This window comes from Convolutriloba macropyga, chromosome 14, assembly GCF_964194025.1.
Source record: "Convolutriloba macropyga chromosome 14, txConMacr16.3, whole genome shotgun sequence".
Classification (NCBI taxonomy): Eukaryota; Metazoa; Xenacoelomorpha; order Acoela; family Convolutidae; genus Convolutriloba; species Convolutriloba macropyga.
In genome coordinates, this window is record NC_134481.1 from 17,398,648 (window position 1) to 17,420,133 (window position 21,486).

General features: G+C 33.0%; 3 protein-coding genes across 4 annotated transcripts in view; 2 read left to right on the forward strand and 1 right to left on the reverse strand.

The window, feature by feature from the left end:
- LOC142353106 (trifunctional enzyme subunit alpha, mitochondrial-like) overlaps window positions 1-21,486 on the reverse strand; it is a 249,227-nt gene that overhangs the window by 152,247 nt on the left and 75,494 nt on the right. The gene's annotated exons all lie outside the window — the stretch shown is intronic.
- The window catches only part of LOC142353114 (uncharacterized), a 44,169-nt gene that overhangs the window by 15,795 nt on the left and 6,888 nt on the right, over window positions 1-21,486 (forward strand). The window lies entirely within an intron of this gene.
- Window positions 11,099-21,486, forward strand: part of LOC142353108 (MAP kinase-activated protein kinase 2-like) — a 256,806-nt gene continuing 246,418 nt past the window's right edge. For both annotated transcript variants that reach the window (XM_075405313.1, XM_075405314.1), the window contains exon 1: window positions 11,099-11,106. The gene's annotated coding sequence lies outside the window, so the exon portion shown is untranslated. The remainder of the gene's footprint in view (window positions 11,107-21,486) is intronic.

The window sequence follows — 21,486 nt, forward strand, 5'->3', positions numbered from 1 at the left end:
ATCAACAATTCTACCCTTGCACGATGGCTGACAACAGCACCTGCACAAGAACTCAAGACCTTTGCTAATGAACCAATACCTGTCATTGGAATGATGCAAGCGCCGAAAGAAAGTAATGGGTGGCGGATCGAAGACGCCGAAGTTGTGGTAGTTAGAGACGGATTGACACCACTAATTGGCAGAGATTTATTTGAAGTTCTTGGAATTTCCAGCACTCAAACGCTTGTTCGGATGAAGGTAGTATGGTCAACACTATCACAACTCAATGACCATTCAAAACACGCATAGCAAATCAATTTCCTCAACGTATCTGACGCATTGGCAGATCAAAAGTTCACATTGTAGAATCTAAGTTTCACGAAAATTTCCAACCTAGACATCAAAACGGTAGAAGAGTACCTAATAATTTACAAGACCGAGTAATAGTGAAATTAAAAAACTTCTTGAAGAAGAACACAACGAAATTTTTAATAATTGCTCCGATCAGCATTTTATTTCCCCAATAGTTATTACAGTTAAAAGAGAACAAACAAAAAAATTAGCCTTAGACTCTAATATTCTCAATAAATCCATACATAAAATAAGTAACAAATGCAAAACTTTGAAACACTTACAGACTCCATATCACAAAGAATATAAGATTACAAAACAGAACCAGCGGATAAAATCTATTTCTCTAATATTGATCTTTAGTATGCGTAGAGCCAACTAAATCTCCACACTGACGCAGCAAAACATTGTAATTTTAATATTGTCAGCGGTGATATGACAGGCACATATCGATTTAAAACAGGTTTTTACGAACTTACAGACCTGCCTGTCGAGTTTCAGAAGGCGATGGATTATACGATAATCGGCCTTAAAAACACATTTTGTTTCCTGGACGATATTCTTATTGTAAGTAAAGGTTCAGAACAAGATGTTTTTCAACTTGTATTAGATTGTCTTGAAAAACTGTATGATGATAACCTTCGTATCAATCTTCCCAAATGTCATTTTGCGAAGCAAGAAATTTCATGGTTGGGGTATGATATTACTCAATCAGGGACATCACCTCTAGAATCTAAAACTTTGGCAATCTTTTCATTGCAACCAACTAAACACTTAAAAAGTTACGCTCATTCCTTGGTTCGGTTCACTGTATTAGTAAATTTGTTCCCAATCTAGCCCAACTTTGCCATCCTCTAAGACCCCTTCTTCGTAAGTCTACAAAATACATCTGAACTGATGAACACACTATACACTTTAATGCTATATAAAAACGAATCCCGAATAATACAGAAAACACTCATTATAACCCGCAACTCGAAACTCGTATAAAATGTGATGCTTCTCGCTCCGGCCTAGGAGCAGCATTAGAACAATTGACAGTCAATGTTTGGAAGCCGATTTCTTTTGCGTCTAGATTTTTGAATAGTAATGAAGAAGGCTACAGCATCAATGAACTTTAATTCCTTGGAGTGGTTTGGTCCATAGAATATATTAAAAATTACCTTTTTGGCAAAGAATTTTCTATCATAACTGATCATCGAGCTCCTCTTTCAATTTTAAAAGAACATAGGTCAAACAAAACCTATAACAGTCTTTTACCACGATGGGTTGATCGACTTTTTCCCTACCAAATGAAAATAGAACATTTGCCAGACGCAAAGATGGGACTTTTCGATTATATATCCCGCAACCCCTATCAACCGGCAAAAAGTGTTTCTAAATATGATGAAGTATACACACTGATGCAAAATTACTTCAACAAAATATATTTCTGCTGTTACACTTAATAAATTTCACCACAATAATAAACCTGATATAAAAACATCTAGCACTCAACATACTAAACAAGTATTGAACATAAATTCCGTTAAGCCTAAACTGTTAATAAAAGACAATAAATCACTCGCTCCGCAAAGTTCTAGTTCAGATTTACACCTAAAACGTATTCACATTTTTATTAGTGACTCCATAACGCGCGTACGCTTAACACAATGATCCTGCACTCGCTACGCGAATGCACCATTTGAATCTACTCTCTTTTAACACTGCTAGTTCGGATAGTGAACTCGCAATGCGCGTACGCCTAACTCGAAATAATTCAACACTCGCCAAGCAAAAGCCTAATCAAAATTGCAGCCCCAGCAAATGATCACCGAGCTATAGGTTTAGTAGAACGATTAATTAGTACAATTAAACAGCGCCTTCCATGTTTAAAAAAAGCAAATGAAAAATAAAATTCGTTCACCATTCAAGCAGCACTAAAATCAATTCTCTACCAGCTCCGCATATGTAAACATAAAACAACTAAGATTTCGCCTTTCAAATCATACTTTGGACGACAAGCCAATACTCTGCTTAGCAATATTAGTACGAAACTACATTCTTCTGATTTGGGTTATGAGAAAAATTTAAATCATTATTTAGACGAAGAGACAGTCACGCCCAATGATTTGCTTCCAGAAGATCATTGGGGGAACTATCTTAGTGACGAAGAAGTCGAGAACACAACCCCTATCAACCGGCAAAAAGTTTTTCTAAATATGATGAAGTATACACACTGATGCAAAATTACTTCAACAAAATATATTTCTGCTGTTACACTTAATAAATTTCACCACAATAATAAACCTGATATAAAAACATCTAGCACTCAACATACTAAACAACTTTTGAACATAAATTCCGTTAAGCTTAAACTGTTAATAAAAGACAATATGTCACTCGCTCCCTAAAGTCCTAGTTCAGATTTACCCCTAAAACTTATTCACATTTTTATTATTGACTCCGTAACGCGCGTACGCTTAACACAATAATCCAGCACTCGCTACGCGAAAGCACCATTTAAATCTACTCTCTTTTAACACTGTTAGCGGTCAAAAATAGCGATATTGCGAAATTTGGCACCCGTGATGAACGGAAAACGAAATTAACAGAATACATCAACCGTAGAGGACCCAGAGTACACAAAAAATCAACGGAGGCCAAAGTTCTGAGTAGCACAAAAAAAGTCACACGAAATCAAAAAGGCGATCGAAAGATGAAATACCGCAAACGTGACACGGCAAGCGGTGTCTCATCTAACAAATCCAATTTTGCTCGCGCAATGCGAGTAAGAATGCCAAAAGTACCACCCAACGTCGTACCGCCAGAGACTCCATCGCAACCAGAAACCCATTCCGATGAACAAATTATTATTTCTGAAGTAATTATTGCACCTCCACCAATGAGTTAACAATCGGAACTAACAATACCTTCTATTTCAGAACGAGTAGAAGTATTGCGCCAAGTCCTCTCACGTGCAACTAAAAGGACACGAAAAAGCCGGAAATACTACGGTTATGTCAATGAAGATTCATCAGGTGAATCGAACAATTCTTGCCCGGCTAACTTCTTACAGCTCCGCAGGAAACGTTGTGCAGGTGATGTCGAATCTGTGCAGAATTTGGTGATACAGACAATAGTGGATACTGCAGCTCAAGTAGAGCCAATTCCGAATCCATTTCCCTTGACAGTCATAGGAGAGGTATCGCCTACTGACCCCTGCATCCGGCCAGCATATCAGAGTTCAGTTCCCCAGATGAATTGATAACTGACGAGGAAGATATGTAAACTCAAAACTCTGAATACTTAAAAATTGATACATTATTATTTATGTCTAGCTATGATAACCAGTAAATATATTGTTGATAACTATTTAAGTGGTGAACAAGTGTTAGTATATAATCAATATTGTTATTGAAAATTTCATTTTATGCATTTTTAATTTTCACCAAAAAGGAGAAATGTTGTACGTAATCATTTATTTGGTGCAGTGGAATCATTATACGATGTACTTATTTAATGTTGTACCTAATTGTGAAGGACGTGTCGTAAATTAATCTTAAGTTCACTGTCTACCGCCTACCGCTATATTTCGCATAGTAAGTCTGTTGCCCTAATTCCCGTACTGGGAAATGTTTGTTCATATTCGTTATGACTTCTGTGTTGCTAACTGATTATACTTTTATTCTATTACTTTTGCCCCTCGTGTACAGTTGTTCAATTTAACTTATTTCATCTCAGCCGTATTTACTATCTGAGAAAATTAGACAAGTATTAGGCAGGCGATTCGCTAAGCAAATTCAAGTACAAAACTGTGTTAAGTGCGCTCGCCGCACGAGTAAACGAAACAGAAATCCTAAACGTGATTCACAGTTCAAGTTCAAGTACACAATATTGATTGTGTACGACAAAGGGTTTCGTTCGTCTTAGATCGGCATTTGTGTCGATTAATGAGAGATGGCAGATATTCTTCACGAAATCTGTCCCAAATGAGATTTGCAGAGGCTTGAGTTTGTCAAATGAGCTTTCTATGGTCGACAAATTTTTCTTCGCATGGTAAATAGGTAAGCAAACTCTCATGTTGCCAAGTAAGAAGTGATTGGGGACAATGCTTCCAAGTCATTAACATCTGAGCTGACTGGAGTCAAAGGTCTTGCGTTCAATGTCTGCTCTACAATACACATCATAGTTGAAAGAACGTCCTCTGTGACTGATCTATTGCCCAACACCGCATACATTGCTTTCCTGCAACTTCTCACCAACCATTCCCATGCTCCTCCAAAGTAATACTCTTCAATCCCTTCTTTTTTCCATGCCGCTCCGTACTCTGCAAACTCTCTTTCAGCTCCAGCAAAGTTTTTCTTTTTGTCACTGATGATTGTACTCGGTTTGCCTCTTCGTGCAACGAATCGCATAATTCCATTAAGACAACTATCTGTGTCCAACTTAGGTACAACTTCTATGTGCAGTGCTCTCATAGTTAGACATGTGAAGAGGCAACATCATCGCTTTTCATTTTTTCGCCCAATCTTCACAATGAAAGGGTCTATGTAGTCAAGACAAACGTTTGTATATGCTCTTGAAGCATCCAAACACTCTTCGGGTAGATGTGCGATTACTGGTGCCATTGTTTGTGCTCTGCCTTTTCTGCATTTAACGCACTTGTTCCTGATTGATCTTAGGGCGTTTCTGATACCTAGGGTCCATACCTTCTGCTGAACAATATTTATTACATGCTCAGTGCTCTCGTGTAGATTGTCTTTGTTCTCGTTTCGCAAGAATAATTCAACCGCATGATGTTTCCACTGTAGCAATATTGGATGCTTTGCATTGAAATCCAATTGACATTTGCTCATTCTGCCTTTGGCTCAAATAAATCCTTCTTCATCTAGAAAGGGAGAGAACTGTAGGATTTTGCTGACTTTTGGATTTTTTTTTTCAACTTTCAGAGATTTTATCTCTTCAGCAAACTGTTCTCGCTGTAGTAACTTGAAGACGATTGTATTGGCTTCTCTCTTTCTTCAATGCTGACTATCAGGTTTGCTGGTCTTTATTTGCTCTATGTTCACTGTACGTATGCCAATGTAGTCACTAGTCTGTTAAAGTTACTGAATTGTTCCTACTGAATAACAGCTTTCTTCTATTCAGCCTGTAACATGAAGACTGATGAGGGTATTTTCTATTCATCTGAGGCAAAGATTAGGTAAACTTGCTCGAGCTATTCACTCTCTGGTCGCGTCAACCAACCCGACCAGTGGCCACGGACTTCTCTTGAGTTTCTCAAAGTTTATTAGTCTGGTGCTAATGTCCGCTAGGTTGTTGATACCGCTCACATGTTTCCAATGTGAAACATCAGTTGCATCTAGTATCTCAGCCACTCGATTGACCAGAAACACGTGTTGCGTACAATTGCAACTGTGTATCCACTGCAATACAATACCGTTGTTAAGTCTGACCAAAAACTGCAACTATTTATCTTCATTTTGTGGTCCTTGACTAACAGTTCTTTCAAACTCACTGCCATGACTGCCGCTTGCAACACCAGTTGGTGTATTGAAAGATGCCTTATCGGTGCCACTCTGCATTTTCCAATAACAAATTCTAAGTCAGCTGAGTATTCCTTTGGTTGTGAACATAGATAGGCCACTGCACACATCGTGTCTTCAGATGCGTAAGCAAACACATGAAGTTCGTTTTTATCCCTCTCTCTGTTGAAGTACCTTCTATCGATGCTTCTTTCAGCTACAATTTGAAGTTGTTCTTTCCATCTTTGGAATTCTGCTTCTTCACCAGGTTCCACTTCGTTGTCCCAATGTTAACTGGTCTTAGTCCAGATGCTTTCCAGGAGTCGTCTCATGCGAACACTGAACGGAGCAAACAATCCGATCGGGTCGAATACTGAAGGTACCAGTGATAGAATCTTCCTCTGGGTTATAGGTGTTTTAACTACCCTGTTCTTACCTCTGCACACTTGAAGACGATCATCGGTAGCAGTCGAATGTAGTCCTAGCACTGAGGATCCATCCGCTTTGGGTTCCACTTGGACTTGTTTCGTGTTGCTGATTGATTTCAAGTCTTCTGAGATTGCTTCAGTAACTGCATCGTTGTTGCTTATCCACTTCTTCAGTTCAAATCCATGTTGTGAGAGAAGAAGTTGTAGTTGATTGAAGACCTCAATTGTTTTTTCAAGGGTTTCTACCGATTTGATGAAATCGTCTATGAAGAAGTTTTTTGTATTGCCTTTGCTGAGGTCGGATAACCTTTTTCGTTGTCCATTTCCACTCACTTGAGAGCGTAGTTTGAATAAGTTGGAAAACTCTTAGCCCCAAATACATGATGCTGATATTCATATATCTGGACAAGTTCGTTAGTTCTTAGACCCCATAAGAACCTCAAGCAACTTCTATCCTGTTCGGGAACTTGCACTTGCAAAAACATCGATTCGGTGTCAGCTGTCAGGGCTATTGGTCCTTCACGAAATTTGAATATTGTTCCAATCAATCTATGTAGCAGATCAGGTCCTGCTAGCAGCTTATCTTTTAGAAATACTTCTTTGTACTTTGATACAGCCTTGCAAACACGTCTGACCCTGCTAGGCTTGTTCGGGTTTAGCACTGGATGGTAGGCAAAAAAAACATTCCTTCCCGAAGGTGCTTTTCACTTTGGACCCTTCAATATCTTTATTAATCCCTTTTCTAAATCTGTATCTATTGATTGTTGATACAAACTCTTCGAGTTTGGTTCTTTTGGAATCTTCGCCCCAGTGAGTACAGCTGACTCAGGTTCTTCAGTAGGTTTGGCTCTGATTCACTCCAGAGCATTCCTATGCGTACCGATTGCCTGTAAACTTTGTCATACTCGCTAGCATCTTTTTTGCTTGCAGTTCCTTCATTGACTGACTGACAGCGTTGATTTTTGAAGCATAGGTTTCTATGTCCAAACAGGTTTGGATATTCTCAGCCACTGTCACATCTTCTGTGAAAGCGGAATGTCAAACATTTTGTCTTCTTTTGCCCATCATGGGTCCACTGACTACCCATCCTAGCTCTGTTAGAATGGCGAAAAGTTCACTTCGTGTAATCCAAAGGGCGTCAAAGCTCATAAGCATCTTGACCAAGGATGATGCCAACTTCCATCAAAATGAATCTTTTGTTGGGTAGAACACTCAAATGAGTGAAGCTCTGCTTCAACTTGTTGTAGTTGTAGTTTGTGCTTTCCAAGGAAATTGATTGGTATGCAAACGCTTCCATTGAATTCACCTTTGAATCCTCAACTTTATCATCAACATAGAACCACCACTTCTCTTAGAGAATTTGGGGTAGTTTGTCTATTGCCATATACAGCGTCCAGCTTGATTGCAGATCACCAAACTGCTTGTACACTTTGAGCACAATCACAATGTTGGAAACAATGACTGAAAAACTGATCAGACTTTTAGAGTCGTGAGGTTTCACCTGACTAGCGTCGCGAAAAATCTCCAGCTGTGCGTCCATGATCACATGAGGCCTTCCAAACTCCCTCTCCAGAAAGCTCCATGCAGCACCGCAGAACTGTCCAGAACTATCCATTCCAGAGATTGCTGACATTGCCTTGCCTGTCAGTAGAAACTTCGGATGGCTAATCTTCTCTGAGTCTTAAAGTGAGCGTTGATCCACTGTAGCAATGAACATACAAGACCACTCCGGCCATTCGAGGGGTTTCCATCGCAGTTGTTCAACTTCAGCTTTGGTAGGTTGCTGCTACTTGAATAGCCACTGTTGTAGCGTAGACCAGCTCTGGGTGAAACGTCCCGAACTTCAAAATTTGAGGAACGGTCTCGTGAACTGCAATATCGGGAGAAGTGACTCTGCCTGTTCACTTCAGAGGTTACTTCGAAGCGAGCTGATGACCGATCTGGTGTTAGAAGGTGGTCGATCCAACTAGTCCAATCTGAGACATCTCTCTTCTTTGGGGTCAAGTTGAAGTGTGATTCGTTTCGAGCAATAGTTGATTGGGAACTGACATCATCATTCTCTAAGGCTGTTCTCTTCACTTTGAGCTCTAGCTCACGCTCTTCCTCCAGTAGTTGATGCTTGGTTTTCAATTCCTTCATTCGAATTTCCAACTCTAGCTTCCTCCGCTCGTATCGTGCCTCTTTCAGTCGCACCTTGGTTTAGATTTCGATATCGAATTTCTTCATCCTTTTCTCACGTTTTTGCTTTGCTGAAGATGTCTCTGAAACATTCTCCGTCTCCTGGCCGCCTACTGTTGCTCCATTTTGCACTGTTTGAGCAACTGGGTTGTTCGTTTGGTAGTTGTTGTTGCCCTCGCTGTCGTTCACTGCTTGAGTTGCGTCGCTTTGCTCTGCATCTGTTGCTGGTTGCTTGCCTTAGCTGATATATGCAAACCAATGATAGTCCAAATTTGCTTTGCAGTTCTCTGCTTCTTTAAGATGTTCTTCAACGAACTTTGTGGGGTAGGGTGCAAGCTTGTTTCGATGCAGTTGCTTGGGTATTTCTTCCTCTAGTAGGTGAACAGTCTGTTGGTAGAGGACCTTTAGTTTTTTGGGTCGATGTGAATCTTCAATTATTTTGTAGCCAAGCTTTTGTTTAATGTTAACTTCTTCCACTAAGTCTTGGAACTTCTTGTCGTATCTGTGGACAGTTTATTGAAACTCCTCTCTACTGATTGCCTGGTTGCTGTTCGCTTTTGCGTTTCTGCTTCCCTTTGAGCAGGGTTCGCACTTCAATTTCCTTTTTGAATTGCACTCTTCTTTTCGCCTCACAGGCCTGTTGATGTGGTTTGATTCTCTTTGTGGGGTGCCTTAGGCACTATCTTCATCAGATTGGACAGCAGATTGCCTTTCATTGTCCGGGTCTGTGGACCAAATGTAACGGCTGCTCTCTTTTCAAATTCAAGGAAAACTTTACACCGCCCAGTTCATTTCAGCGGTTTCAAATCGGTCCGGATATTTTGTTTTTGCGGTTGACTCTTGTGAACTGTATTATCCGCTATACTGTAGATTTCAGTTGCATTACTTGTTACTCTATTAGCCTCAATAATTAATTGCTCAGCTTTAATGAAGAACAAACTGGTTTCTCTCAGAATAACAAAATAATTCAAAATGCAAGAATCAAATTTTGCTAGAGTTTCTGTTAATAAAATCAATTTATAATTGAAAAATGCAAAAGCCCCTATTGCAAGTTCTAGACAACCATCTTATTTACTGGTTAGGGCAATTAAATTCTATCTCCGATGTGTTAATTTTTCGGAGACTCTTTCCGATAATCAAAGTTAACAAATGTAAGAAATTTTGCACTTTGTGCTTTTCAAAGCGCTCAATTGGTCAATAGCAAAATTTATGAAATTTATTTGGCTTCGTTAAAAACAGTAAAAGAAACTAATTTTCTGCTTTACACAAAGTTTCTTTTTTTGTACTTTGTTCCTCATCCTCAGAAGGAAAGAATATCAAAACTAATTCTGTTTTCAAGCAGGCAAAGTTAAGCTAAAACTGTACAATCACTAATATGATCTACAGAAACGAGTCACGATAACAACTAATTTATTGTTCAAGAAAGTGTGCTTCAATACGCACCGTATGTCAGTTTAAGAAGACAAAATTGACGAGTTTTAACTGATTTTTGGTAGCTGTTCAAGCTCTATTTATACAACCGCACCTGTCAAAATTGCATCTCTGATTGGTTGTAGATGATTATGTTGTAAAATTTTCGGAAAACACTGAGTCTGAGGTTCGGGATACCTTATACAGCGCCCCGCACTCTCTGAATTGGTGGGAAAATTGCAAAACTCATCGAATCTTGCTTACCAAGTTGGGTATCTCTTACTCCATTTGAGCTCAATTTGCGTAAGTTTGAACACTTGAATACCTGCCGGTAATAGCGTAGTTCGAGTCCGAGCTTCAATTTAAATTCATGTATGGCAATTACGTACTAATAATAGTTACTAATGCTTGAAATGGCCTTGAAGCAATATTCAATTTGGTTGTTGAATTAGTAAGTTCAGCCGCCACACTTAGACCTGTTTAAAAGAGGACCAATGATAATCAATTGAGACTCAAGTCGGGGACGACTTTTCATTCGACTTATTTAGTTGGTTTTTAAAACCTCAGTCTTAATGGCATCAATACTGTTGTTTCGTAAAAATGGAGTTTGTTAACTTTTGTTAACTTTCTGTTTTTTGTAAACTTCTGCAATAGCATCACTAAGAACGAGCACAATCGCATTTTTAAAGAGTTGGAAGTTATGTATTTTTTTGTTTTCGTTAAAAATAAAGACAGTTATTGATTTTTAGTTGTTGGTTGTCAGTAATTAGTTGAAAATTGTTAAAATTTTAAAACTTCAGTTTATGAATTTATGATCTTTGTAACACTTTTATATTCTTTCTGTCAATAGGTAACTAACTCTCTGTAAATGTAGGCTGTAGAGTCTCTTTAGCGTGCCAAAATTCAATTTTACTAATTTTTTTTGTTTTCAACAAAAAAATTTTTTGGCTTTGATTATACGCAGTTTCATTTTTTAAAAAGAATTTTTGAATATCTGCCGTTTTTTAGCTGATTTTATAATTTACTACCATAGCAACAATCCAATGAGGTCTTGTGGCGTTGAAATGTTGCGAAATATGTAAAGTTCTCAGTGAAAATACAACTGCTTTAAGGGCTGTAACAGTAATGTGTATATGGTGACCTCCGCACCAAAGAGCCAACTCATATATATACGTATATATATGAAAATTACTATATTTATATTTTTCCATATAAATAAAATTCTATAATTTATCTGACTAAACTTATTAAATTTTTGCTGAGTCATATATACATTTATATGAAAATTACTATATTTTCTTGTTTTTTCCATATAAATAAAAATCTATCATTTATTTGACTAACTTTACTAAATTTTTCTATTTTTAATTATCTGCGAAGCAAATTCACTGGTAAAACCTAAATTCACCATTACTATCTCTAATACCTTTATCATCAAATAGATCAATAGCTATTTTATATTGTTCTTTAGTTTCTAAATGATGTTTTTTACAACCAATAATATAATTAGTTACATATTTAGTTTTACCTTCATATATAGCACTAGTATAATCTTCAATTGTAATCTGTTTTTTAATAGTGGCATTAGTTATACCTTTTAACTTTTTCTCTTCTTCTCTTTTAACAGTATTGTAACAATATGCTTTAGCTTTAAGGAAACATGCTTCTATAATAGTATCATTGGATAATTAATCTTTCATCTTACTTAACACATTATTATGTAAAATATCTTTTATCTTATCCATTTCCTTTCCTATAGTACTATCTAAAGGAATATTTATGTTTATAAATATACTATCTGTATCTGTGTAATGATGACTACATTCTAATTCTTTTTCAAAGTAATCATATATGGCTTTATACATATATAGCTTAGCTTTTTCTAATATAACAAAACCTATATAAATAAACTTATCTAATTTTACACTACCTCGAGTTTTATGTACAGCTACTAATTCATTATCGAATTCCACAGCATATTTAAAACTAATATTTTCTAATAATTTTATATACCTATTACCTATCTACATCATTAACTAACTCTATATCTTGTCTATTATATACATTTTCTATTGTTTTTCCATAGAAGGCCTTATTCATCAGTTTAAAGAATACATCTCCAAAATTATCACCTTTAGCTTCAGCTCTTTTTCTTTTCCATATATTAAACCCAATATAGGGCTTCAACCATTTTCTCTTACTATATTCTAACTTTTGCTTAATTGTAATATCTTCCAATTTCAAACCATGATCTAAATACCAATCTAACATCTCTCCATCTATTACATAATCTACCTTATCTGTTAATTTTAGCATTAACTTCTCATTAGGTTTATATCCTTTCTTTTTATTTACACTTTGATAATCTGTAAATTGATCTACACATGCTTTTGTTTTCTCAAGGAAGAATGGATATTTATTTGTTTTCTGTTTCAACTCATCACTATACTCAATATCAATGTTGTAGATATAACCTTTGTTGGAGCTAGGTTTAGTGTAGCCCAATTCATCTGCGAAGTCAGTTCCTGGACACATACTTTAATCTCACCAGTAGGTAAAGCTTGAACCATAGCAGAAGCATATAATGAGTTGAAGTCTAAATACTTTAAATAATTCTCTTTAACAGCATACTCAGGATCTATCTGTTTGTTCAAACATTTTACATGACAATCACCCAATACTGAAGCTAACCCACCTCTAATACCATGTTGTATTGTATCATAAATATTAACTGTATTTTCTTTATAATACTTAAGTCTAACATTAGTATATTTTAACCCACACAACCAGGTTAACCCAGGAGTAGAATATGTGTAACATGGATCTATTTCATAATATTCTAAACACATAGCTCTAAATTTTTCAAATACATCAACTGATAACAATACATCTGTTTTAAGTTATAACATCATATAATCCTTTATTGTCTCACATTTAGTAACTTTCCAACAATCTATTGCTTGCTTTTACTCTTTATCTGTAATACCACTTTGTTTCAACTTAGAATAGAATGCTGCCTTGGGTGGTAAAGTTGTTTCATGTAGTTTATCTATACTATCAAACCATTCATATGGGAATATACCTTTACGTCTTTCTAAGCCACATTTATTTAATGTTGTACATTCTTCATTACTCAATGTTTTACTTATAGCATCTAAGCTAAGTGGATGGAAGAACCTAAACATATCTAATGCTTTAGCATAACCCATATCAGTACTAAAATAATTCTCATCAGCTTTAGTTAAAACTTTCAGTCTAACTTTCTTTGCTAGTTTAGTTATAAATGGATTATTATCATAATTAGAAGAATTAAATGCATACATTGGTACAAATCCGTGAAACGGCTTCGCCGATGTGTTTTTAGCTTGGAGGTTACATTTATTGTGAGCATATCCTCTAAATTTACCATTTAGATGATCATGATCTCTAACGATATCTTTGAAGCCGGTTTCCGGGTCTGCACCTAAGTTCTCATTACAATAATAACATGAGGTAGTAGTAGTAAGTGGAGTAATAGTGTCTTCTTTCAATGGAATATTTATACTAAATATATCTTTAAATAATTTATTATAATAATCTACTCTTTCTACAAACCAATCAACTACTTTATCACCACAGTTACATTCATACTTATCTTCTAATATATCAGGATAGTCACTTTTTATATATAAACAACAAGCAATAGGTAAGTACTTACCATTTTTTATTATACATTCAAAATCATAATACATTGCAAATGGTACTCTGTTTTTATAATGGAACTTATCAAACTTTAGGTAATCATATTTATGGAATGTTGTTCTTCCTATATGTTTCTGTGTATTACATAAATCCAAATGTTTATTTAATGCATCTTCTGTTCTAAATGATACACAACATTTTAGACAAGAATAAAATTTATTATGATTAGATGATGTTCTTAATAGGAATGATACATTTTTACATAGGAAGTAATGATTATCCCAGTATAATATGTTACATCTTTTATGATCCTTATGATTAAATAATACTGGATTAAAAGTTTTATTTTTATTTAGATTAAACACATTAAATAATACTTTATCTTTATTTAGTTCTTGTATTTTCTTTAAGTGATAATAATCACATGGGGGTGTAACTCCTATTGGTAATTTTATCTCATTAATATATTCAGGTTTGTTATATTGACTAACTCTACTTGGATGATCTTTAGCAGGATGTAGATAAGCAATTAGACACCATAGCAAACACTTTTTATCGGTATTATGTATATTAAGTATATATCTAGACTTGAATGGTAACTCAGTATCTCATCCACCACTAGGATAAAACCTATGCATATACATTGTCCTTTTAACAAATCGTTGCATGCTCCATCCAGTTTGATTCAGTTCCTGTTCCTGCATTATTGTCTCTAGTTCCCCATTCAATAAATCCAAGTCATGTGCACCATTATATTGCCTAGTCATTAACCTAAAGGTGAATTCGTTTTCTTCTAGTTTATCATCCGTAGGTTTTGTATACTTAACTACATCAAAGGTGTTAAACTTAATATGGGGATGTATGTTATGCAAGGACTCCAGTATATTTAAGAATTTAGTATCTTCATAACTTTAACTAGTTATTATTATTTGATTATGCTTCATGTTATGATCTAATCCTAACTCATTGACTTTATCTCGCCACTTCCCATCAACAAGTTTTTTCTTAACATTTTCCTTTTGTTCATCTGACTAATTTTGTTCATTTTTATTCTTATATCTATTATTACATATATTGCAATATCCTTCAGTTATATTCTTATCTATATCCTTATCCTTATCCTTATCCTTTCCCTCTACATTATCTAGATGCATCTTTGTTTTTAAATGTTGGTCAACACTATATTGACTCAGACTTGTCTTACATATCACGCAATCAAACTTACTTCCATTCCTTACTATTTCCCCAGTAACCAATCTCACATTATTCCTATGTTTTATGTTGTTACATGTTTATTATAAGCAGTATTATTATCAAGATACATATCACAATTATCACAAAATTTTATTCCTTCTTCAGGATACTGCTCATCCAATTTTTGTTCTATATATTCATTAGTAACTTTTATTCCATCCTCATTAGCACTCTCAATAATTTTATTTCTATTTTACATTCGCTCATTCTTTTTATGTTTAAGTGATTGAATGTGTCTGTTATAATTCTTTCGAGTCATCTCTTCATCACATTCTTCACATCTAAACTTATTTGTTTTAGGCTTTTGAACATTGACAAAATCATCAAATGAGTCTAAATCCGAGTCCTTATCTTTATCAGAATCTACATCTTTATCAGAATCTACATCTTTATCTTTATCCTTATCCTTATCATAACCACTTGGTGGATCTAAATCTGGATAATATTTTGCTTCTACCTTTCGCATTGACTCACGCATATCTTCTTCTTTTTGTTTTAATTTTGCATCGTGTTTATCAAATGTTTCTTTTATTTCTTCATTTATTTGATTAAACCTTCTGATTGATTCTAAAGATTTTTCTATTTCTACGTTTTGTCTTTCCTTATCTACTGGTTTGATTTCTTCCCTTGGTTTATTTTTATTTTTTAACATTTGGACCGCCATACTAGAAGCACTAGATTGGGCTTGTCCATGAGATTGAGCTTGTCCATGAGATTGGACTTGACATCTTCCAGTTAGAATAATCCCGTTGTTTTCCTGCACATTCATTTTTATATGCCAAATTTTGAAATAAAAATTATTTATATACCTTTTCAATACCATAAAAATGATTAGTACCAAATGCGATAAAAGTAAAAATAAAACTTGGTGTTGGAGTTGTGATGAATGCCAAAGTAAACCTTTATCATGTTTTGTATGTGATGAAATTATAACATATAAAGAAAGACATAGTCATATGAGTAAGCATTATAATGATCCAGACCAATATCTAACATGTCATAAAGGTAAAGTAAATAAACATATTTCTCACTATAGACTCAAACATTACACTTGTAGGATATGCTTATATCTAAATAAACATAGATTTGGACACACTAAAGAAAGATTTAAAGAACTTGCAAAGAAATATAATATCAGCGAAGCTGCTTCCCAAATCAAAGTTTAGTCCTATTTAAAATGTTACTTGATTTCCCGTTATTTATTATATTGGTATTTATTATTATAATTGCTTATTGGAATTATGATAAATATTCTGACTTAAGGAAGAGATTCAAAGGATATAGGAATATTGTAGCAGAACCATTTGAAACTAAAAAACATAACTTTATTATTTATGGTCCATCTAATTCTGGTAAAACAACTTTTATAAAAGATTATTGTTGTTTGTATGAGGGTGTTAATGTATTCTGTATTGATGGTATTGAGTGGAAGGGATATAATGTATATGGCATTGATGATTTAAAATTATTAGATAATGGGAGATGATATGGGAGAAAACATTAGATTACCAGCCATAGACTCATTGTAATCGAAAAGTAGACATCACAATATTAATATAATACGTGTAGGTCATACTGTAACAGATTTAAATACAGAAGCAAGAGATAATACCCCTGCTATATATATATATATATATATATATATATATATATATTACTTTAAAAAGTTCACAACAATTCTTTGAAAGGATACAAGAGAAGTTTGAAATTGATTCTAATCTATATAGATTTAAACATTATAACTTTGGTGTAATAAATTATAATACTATTAGTGACTATTATATTGTATTAGATAAAGACAAAAATGCTGTATATGATTTTAGGATAGGTGATCTTGATATTGAGAAGTATGTTGATTATACAGAGTTTAAGGAAAAGGAATATAATATACTAAGTAGTTATTTAACAGATAGAATGATAGAACCAACACATATTAAACCAAAAGAGTTAATGTTCTATTTTGAAGAACATTTAGAGTTTAAGGGAATACATAAATCCATTAATTTATATAAAATATATACAAATATAAAAAATGTACTTAGTGAGATACATAGTGGCTATTATGCTATAGCTGGCATAGTTACTATGGTAGGATTTGGTTATTCTTACTTTCAAAAACATGGTAATAATAATGATAATAATTTTAATGGTATAGATATAATGAATACAGATAAAACAAAAATTAAATTAAAAAATGGTAAGAATATGACAATAGGTTATGGTTTGATTGATAAAAGCAATTATGATCTCAATCATCCATTCAATATAGTATGTGTTTTAGCTAGTTGCCTTGTAAGTATTTATGCAACTCATAATCATATTAATTCTATATCTAAAGTGAGAGTAATATGTAGAGAACGTAATAATGAAATTGATACTAGTAGTGGTTATCCAGAACATGAACTAATGGATCATTATAATATTTTTCATAAAAATTTAATGATAAGATGCACGAAATGTATGCAAAGAATATATAGTAGTTATCACTTTAAGGATAGATGTATGGATAAACGTACAGGCCTTATATCATCAGTACATAGTTATATTGACTATACCGATATTAATGATAATGATAGTAATGATAATAATGATATCAATAAAGATAATAAAGATAATGATTTAAATAAAGTTTTAAATGAACTGAAAGATAATATTAAAGAAGATTTAAAAGAATATATTAGGACTAATTTAAAACAAGAGATTATTAATGAATTAAAACTAGAGATTAAAAATGAAATAAAAAAAGAAGTTAAAAATGAAATAGAAGGAGGTGCTATAGATAATTTAAAGACTGATGTCAATATTAAGAATCCATCTAAAGAAATTAAATCAACTTGGACTTGTTGTTTTTGCAAAATTGAAAAGAATAATGGTTGTTTTTTATAAGACTGGAGGTTTATGTAAAGAGTGTTCCTCTGAAAAGGTTCAATGTCAATTGTGTAACATTTTTCTAAATAGGTCTTCCCTTAGAAAACATATGAAGAGACCACATATAAAATAGAAAGATAATTTTTAATGAAAAATTAATTATAAGCCTTATATTTATGAGATAATTCTCTCAATTATACCTTTTAGTTTGTTAATTACAAAAATTACACAGAATAACACAGAATAACAAGGATAACTAGAATTATGGATTAAATGGAATCTTAGTAATTCTGCACGAGTGCAGAATTACTAAGATTCTAATTTAATCCATAATTCTAGTTATCCTTGTTATTCTGTGTTAATCTGTGTAATTTTTGTAATTAACAAACTAAAAGGTATAATTGAGAGAATTATCTCATAAATATATGGCTTATAATTAATTTTTCATTAAAATTTATCTTTCTAATTTATATATGGTCTCTTCCTATGTTTTCTAAGGGAAGACCTATTTAGAAAAATGTTACACAATTGACATTGAATCTTTTCAGAGGAACACTCTTTACATAAACCTCCAGTCTTTTAGAAACAATCTTTATTCTTTTCAATTTTGCAAAAACAACAAGTCCTAGTTGATTTAATTTCATTAGATGGATTCTTAATATTAACATCAGTCTTTAAATTCTTTATAGCACCTCCTTCTATTTCATTTTTAACTTCTTTTTTATTTCATTTTTAATCTCTAGTTTTAATTCATTAATGATCTCTTGTTTTAAATTAGTCCTAATATATTCTTTTAAATCTTCTTTAGTATTATTTTTCAGTTCATTTAAAACCTTATTTAAATCATTATCTTTATTATCTTTATTGATATCAATATTATCATTACTATCATTATCATTAATATCGAAATAGTCAATATAACTCTGTACTGATGATATAAGGCCTGTACGTTTATCTATACATCTATCTTTAAAGTTATAACCACTATATATTCTTTGCAAACATTTCGTGCATCCTACCATTAAATTTTTATGAAAAATATTATAATGATCCATTAGTTCATGTTCTGGATAACCACTACTAGTATCAATTTCATTATTGCATTCTCTACATATTACTCTTTTTTTTAGATATAGAATTAATATGATTATGAGTTGCATAAATACTTACAAGGCAACTAGCTAACGCATATACCATATTGAATGGATGATTGAGATCATAATTGCTTTTATCAATCAGACCATAACCTATTGTCATATTCTTACCATTTTTTAATTTAATTTTTGCTTTATCTATATTCACTATCTTTATACCATTAAAATTATTATCATTATTTTTACCATGTTTTCGAAAGTAAGAATAACCAAATCCTACCATAGTAACTATGCCAGCTATAGCATAATAGCCACTATGTGTCTCACTAAGTACATTTTTTTTATTTGTATATATTTTATATAAATTATTGATTTATGTATTCCCTTAAACTCTAAATATTCTTCAAAAATAGAACAATAACTCTTTTGGTTTAATATGTGTTGGTTCTATCATTCTATCTGTTAAATAACTACTTAGTATATTATATTCTTTTTCCTTAAACTCTGTATAATCAACATACTTCTCAATATCAAGATCACCTATCCTAGAATAATATACAACATTTTATCTTTATCTAATACAATATAATAGTCAGTAATAGTATTATAATTTATTACACCATAGTTATAAAGTTTAAATCTATATAGATTAGAATCAATTTTAAACTTCTCTTGTCCTCTTTCAAAGAATTGTTGTGAACTATTTAGAGTAATATATATAGCAGGGGTATTATCTCTTGCTTTTGTATTTATATCTGTTACAGTATGACCTACACATATTATATCAATTTTGTGATGTCTACTTTTCGAAAACAATGAGTCTATAGCTGGTAATCTAATGTTTTCTCCCATATCATCAAATATAAAAAGACTATTAGCAAAACTATCTAAGTTATCTAATAATTTTAAATCATCAATGCCATATACATTATATCCCTTCCACTCACTACCATCAATACAGAATACATTAACAGTCTCATACAAACCGCAATAATCTTTCATAAAAGTTGTTTCACCAGAATTAGATGGACCTTAAAAATTAAAGTTATGTTTTTTAGTTTCAAATGGTTCTGCTACAATATTCCTATATCCTTTGAATCTCTTCCTTAAATCAGAATATTTATCATAATTCCAATAAGCAATTATAATAATAAATACCAATATAATAAATAACGGGAACGCAAGTAACATTTTAAATAGGACTAAACTTTGATTGGGGAACCAGCTTCGCTGATATTATATTTCTTTGCCTGTTCTTTAAATCTTTCTTTAGTGAGTCCAAATCTATGTCTATTTAGATATAAGCATATCCTACAAGTGTAAAGTTTGAATCTATAGTGAGAGATATGTTTATTTACTTTATACTTATGACATGTTAGATATTGATGGATCATTATAATGCTTACTCATATGATTATGTCTTTCTTTATATGTTATAATTTCATCACATACAAAACGTAATAAATGTTTACTTTGGCATTCATCAGAACTCCAACACCAAGCTTTATTTTTACATTTATCGCATTTGGTACTAATCATTTTTATAGTATTGAAAAGGTATATAAATAATTTTTATTTCAAAATTTGGCATATAAAAATGAATGTGCAGGAAAACAACGGGAACATTCTAACTGGAAGAGCTCAAGTCCAATCTCATGGACAAGCTGATTCTCATGGACAAGCCCAATATAGTGCTTCTAGTATGGTGGTCCAAATGTTGAAAAATTAAAAAAAACCAAGGGAAGAAATCAAACCAGTAGATAAGGAAAGACAAAAGGTAGAATTAGAAAAATCTTTAGAATCAATCAGAAGGTTTAATCAAATAAATGAAATAAAAGAAACATATGATAAACACGATGCAAAATTAAAACAAAAAGAAGGAGATATGCGTGAGTCATTGCGAAAGGTAGAAGCAAAATATTATCCAGATTTAGATCCACCAAGTGGTTATGATAAAGATGTAGATTCTGATAAAGATAAGGACTCAGATTTAGACTCATTTGATGATTTTGTCTATGTTCAAAAGCCTAAAACAAATAGGTTTAGATGTGAAGAATGTGATGAAGAGATGACTCGAAAGAATTATAACAGACACATTCAATCACTTAAACATAAAAAGAATGAGCGAATGTATAAAAGAAACCAACATTTTTGAGAGTGCTAATGAGGATGGAATAAAAGTTACTAATGAGGATATAGAACAAAAATTGGATGAGCAGTATCCCGAAGAAGGAATAAAGTTTTGTGGTAGTTGTGATATGTATCTTGATAATAATACTGCTTATAATAAACATGTAACAACATTAAAACATAGGAATAATGTGAGATTGGTTACTGGGGAAAAAGTAAGGAATGGAAGTAAGTTTGATTGTGTGATATGTAAGACAAGTCTGAGTCAATATAGTGTTGACCAACAATTAAAAACAAAGATGCATCTAGATAATGTAGAGGGAAAGGATAAGGATAAGGATAAGGATATAGATAAAAATAAAACTGAAGGATATTGCAATATATGTAATAATAGATATAACAATAAAAATGAACACAATGAATCAGATGATCATATAGAAAATGTTAATCAGAAAAAACTTGTTGATGGGAAGTGGCGAGATAAAGTCAATGAGTTAGGATTAGATCATAACATGAAGCATAATCAAATAATAATAACTAGTAGTAGTTATGAAGATCCTAAATTCTTAAATATACTGGAGTCCTTGCATAACATACATCCCCATA